Here is a 5,133-nt window from a genome sequence, read left to right as displayed (position 1 = left end):
ACTATGTACTCAGCACTGTTTCCGGCAATGAGGATACTGCAGTAGGATAAGGGGGAGGAGGACAAAAATTTCTGCCCTTATTAGAGGAAAACAATGAATGAATGAATGCATTTATATCAGGTGGTGATAAATGCTCTACCAAAAAAATAAGTTAGTAATAGAGAATGTTCTGGGGAGGTCAGAGAAGACATCCCTGAGAAGGCAATTTTAGAATTAAAAATCTGAATGAAGGGAGGAAGAGAGGAAAAGAAGGAGCCATGTAGAAAAATACCTGAGGGATAAAGCAAAGATGAGAAGGTAAAGGGAGCAGGGAAACTAGATTAGTGGAAACAAAACAACTAGAATGGAAATAATAAGAATGTGGACACACTGTGAAAAATGCAACCAATGTTACCAAACAATTCATATAGAAACTGCTCAATGGAATCCCAATTTGCTGTATAAACTTTTTGCCAAAAGCACAATAAAATATTATCTAAAAATAAATAAATACCTGGGGTAGCAGGTGCAAAGGCCCTGAAGCAAAAACATATCTGATATATTCTAGAAACAGCAAAGAGGTCAGTGGTATGGCTAAAGCAGAATGAGTGAGGAGAGTGTGGTAGGAGTTGAAGCCAGAGAGATGGTGAATGAAGGAACAGATACCACCTTGTAGACTATTACAAAGCCTCTGGTTCTTGCTCCAAAGTGGGAAGCCATCAGGAATTTTAGAGCAGAGACATGACCTGATGTGAAATACAGTAATTATGTTATGTTGTATGGGGACCAAATGGGAGCAAAGGTGATTGTAATAATCTCAGTAAAGGATAATCATGGCCTGACTCAGGGTGGTTGATGGTGAAAAGTGATAAGATAATGGATATGTTTGGAAGAGTTGGTATCTTTCATGTAGCACATGAGAGTAACTGCAAGATACTTGACCTTAACAACTAGATGAAAGTTGATATTTACTGAAGTGGGGAAAACTCTGGAGGAGTAGGTTGAAAAGGAAGTTTGGATTTGCATTCCTTTTATTCTGCTGAAATGTAGTCAAAAGGAAGTTTGAGATGCCTAGCAGACATCCAAGGGGGGATGTGGAATCGGCAGAGATTTACATCTTGAGTTCAAAGAGGTTCAGACTAGAGTTATGCAGTTAGGAGTCAATAGCATACTGTACTGTTTGAAGTCACAAAACTGGACCATTGCAAGTCAGAAAAAGAAAGAAGAGTTTCAAGGACTGAATCCTAGAGCGCTACAACATTTAGTGGTCAAAGAGAAGTCGTTGTTGTTGTGAAGTGCCGTAGAGTCAGTTCTGATTCATAGCAACCCTGTATAGAGTTTCCAAGGAGCAGCTGGTGAGCTTGAACTGCTGACCTTGCAGTTCAAAAGGCTTTGCAGTCTGACGCATTAACCCGCAGTGCCACACCAGGACTCCTCAAAGAGAAGAGAAGGCAGCAAAGGAATGCCCTGAAAAACAAGGCAGATAAATTAGGATAAATTACATGTAGAGAACATGTAAGTTCTTGTACTTGGATAGCATTCTATTGAATAGCATTCTCATACCAAGCATTCCTTTTATTCTGCTGAAATGTAGTCAAAGCAGTTTCTTATTCATTTAATATTTTCAATGCCCATCAAGAATTTACAAGAATGGGATTTTGACAGAATATGCTTATACCTTCTTAAACCAGCATTTAGATCCAGAAAACTGAACATTATTCTTTAGAACTAGGGCATAACTTTAATTATTTATCAGAAAAGAACAAGATTACATGAAAATGAATGTAGTAAAATGCTATTAATGACAATTACAGTCTGCTAGGATCACATGGAAGATCAAAGACTACAGTCTTCAGTATGGATTACACCTCAATATGAAGAAAACAAAAATCCTCACAATTGGGTCAGTAAGCAACATCGATAAACAGAGAAAAGATGAAAGTTGTCAAGGATTTTATTTTATTTAGATCCACAATTAACGCTCATGAAAACAGCAGTCAGGAAATCAAAGACCATTCTGCACTGGGCAAATCTACTACAGAAGATCTCTTTAAGGTGTTAAAAACCCAAATGTGTCACTTTGAAGACTAAAGTGCACCTGACTCAAACCATTGCATTTTCATTTGCCTTATATGCATGCGAAAGCAGGACAATAAATGAGGACCATCAAAGAAGAATTAGTGCCTCTGAATTTTGTTGTTGGTGAAGAATACTGAATATACCACAGACCCCTAGGAAAAAGAACACATCTGTGTTAGAAGAAGGAAGAAGTATAGCCAGAATGCTCCTTAGAAGCAAGGATTACAAGACGTTGTCTCATTTTACTTTGGACACATTATCAGGAGGAACTAGATGACATCTTGCCTGGAAAAGTAGAGAATGGGCAGTGCAGTGGCTGCAGCAATGGCCTCAAACAGCAATGATTGTGAGGATGGCACAGATGGGGGGCAGTGTTTCATTCTGTTAGACACAGGGTCTCTGTAAGTTACAATCGACTAAACAGCATGTTAACAACAACAAAATCACATACATTTCACAGACTTTACCCAGATAATTTACATATTTCTTTTGTGTGGGGGGGGAGGGGAGGCTGAGTCTATTACAAAAGTTTGTGAAAAATTCCATTATCTTTTATTTCCATTTTCCCAGGAACTTTTTGAAGCCTCTTTGTATGCTTTCTGCGCAATGTCTTCTCTCCCTGTTTTAGGAGAATATATTGGAGTCATCTTTGAAACTCACTCCATCCATCCAGATGCCAAATGAATAAATGTCTGATGAATTAAAATACAAGGGGGCTCCAAAAGGTTCGTGGAAAAATAGAATGAAAAACTAACGGACTTTTTCCACGAGCTATATGAAGCCTCCTTATATTTGAATGAATGAATAAACTACTGCACAAATGAATGTATAATGGTAGTAATACTAGTTGCTACTTCTAGTACTAATTCTGTAACTAGTAAATATTTTCTGTGTATTTAAATCCTCTTGTATCCCTATACAGCTTTTTAAAAAAAATGTTTTATTGTTAATTATGTGATAGTTTACATGGGAGAACATTAGCTTTACATTCATCCTATCGTATATATCGTTTCATTGCCATGGTTACAATCCCCTCCATGCATCATCAACCAACTAAAGGGTATACCCTGCAAACCTGCCCCCAGTCGTCAGCACACAGGCCTTCTCCCTCTCTAGGTCTAAAGTCCCCAGCTGCTCCATCTCTCCACGTCATTGTCTCTGCCTCCATCTCTGGCGTCACTGCTTCCCTGGGTAGGGTCCTGCTATCTGCTCTTATTGCTTGATGGTCCCAGGGACCTCCACTCCTAGACTGCAAAGTCAATCACTCCCCTCCTTTTGCTACAAAATGTCTACCTTTACATGTCCAGCCCTTACAATCAGTCCTGATAACAATTATTCACTATTGTATCACAAGAGACCTATCCGCATCTCCTTTCATCAGTCCCGCCTAGACAGATTGGATACTACTCACTGAAAATTCTACCTTCCTCCACACCCTCTGGATATAGGCTCCCTTTTGAAAGCTTGTAAGCCAGTCACTTCTTGCCTTTGTAGTCCTCCACCCCACCCCACCCCACTTTGGGTAGCCAATGTCCAAGTTGCCCATCCCTATCTTCTCTGTGTATGGAGGGGGTGGGAATGAACCTAGCTGTAAAGATTTGTTCCCTTTTTTGAGCTACTGCATCCATAGGTGTAGGTCAAGTTCATCAAAATGTATCAGATTACTCTTTTTTTCCTATTCTTTCTTCTTCTAGTTGAGCTCAGATCATCCAGTCATTGAAGCCAGGTCAAGTGAGTATTACCTGCAAGTTTGGGTATTCTGATGCATATGCCATCTTCTTATCAGCTGCATGCTTCACTCTCCATTCTAGTCCTCTGTGGCTATGTCACTGAATCTGGGCCCAAGAGTCCCCAAGCCTTGCTACAATGCTGGCCGGCCAGGTCTCCACCCTGGTTCACAAGAGTCTATTGAACATTGTAGGGCTTAGCTCGTAGCTTCATTGCTGTTTTTCCCTCACTTCCCCTTATCGATGACGAACGTGGTCACCAATCAGTGTATTCCCATTGAGTCTTAGTATTGGAAGGGGGTTTGTCTTGAGGGGACCAGACCACTTGCCTTGATGTCTCCTGGATGAGCAACTTGCTTGTTCTTGTAGTAAACACTCAGACTGCTGTTATTGTTTTGTATTTTTCATGTCAGTCTTTCTTTCAAGAAGTATCTTCTGATCTTCTAGCCCCTCTAGGCTGGTCTGCTTGTCCTTTCAAGTGGAAATTTCCGACCTCAGAAGATTCTGGATGTGGTTCAGGATTCCACTTATGGTCTTTTGTAATGTAGAAGCTCTGCAGAAAGCCTCCTTCACTGGGCACATTGCAGCCACATTTTAGGTATTCCAATCAGTTATAGGCAGAAGATGGACTTACAAGTTTTCTATGGTGATATTTCTGGCTATTCCTTTCTCTCCGCCTCAAATGTCTATTTCATAATGGTATGACAGGGAAACCAAGATTCAAAAGACAGCAAAACATCTTAACATTATTTCCCCCCTTTTGCCCATTCTACCATGTCTCAATCCCTGCATCCCAGAGCCCTGTTGTTACAAGGTTGTGCATACATCATTATTTACCTCTGTCCCACTTAGCCCATGCAAACCTGCCTAATTGTTTTCCCATCCACTTTGTTCTTCCATTCCCCTCCCCATTCTTGTGTATTGCCCCCCTCCCTAGTACGCAATCTATCCTGTATCTGTTTCCTGCCCCATGCTCCACCTTCCTCTCCCTCCCATCACCCCACCCCCCACATCCTGGTAATCAGCAAAGAATCCACCCCTTTTAAAAAATATGGGTTCTTTTTCTTACTCTTTTACAGTAGTGGTCCCATGCAGTATTTCTTCTTTTGTGACTGACTAATTTCATTCAACATAATATCTTCAAGGTTCATCCATGTTATGCAGCTTCCTTATTATTCTTCAAGGTAGCATAATATTCCATTGTGTATATGCACCACAGTTTGTTTATCCATTCTTCAGTTGATGGGCACTTAGGCTGTCTCCATCTTTTTGCTATTGTAAATCGTGCTGCTCTGAACATTGGTGTGCATATACCTACTCGTGTTATGGCTTGTATTTCTTGTGGGTA

Source organism: Chrysochloris asiatica, unplaced genomic scaffold (assembly GCF_000296735.1).
Source record: "Chrysochloris asiatica unplaced genomic scaffold, ChrAsi1.0 scaffold00064, whole genome shotgun sequence".
In the NCBI taxonomy this organism is placed as follows: Eukaryota; Metazoa; Chordata; class Mammalia; order Afrosoricida; family Chrysochloridae; genus Chrysochloris; species Chrysochloris asiatica.
This window is presented reverse-complemented; position numbering follows the sequence as displayed.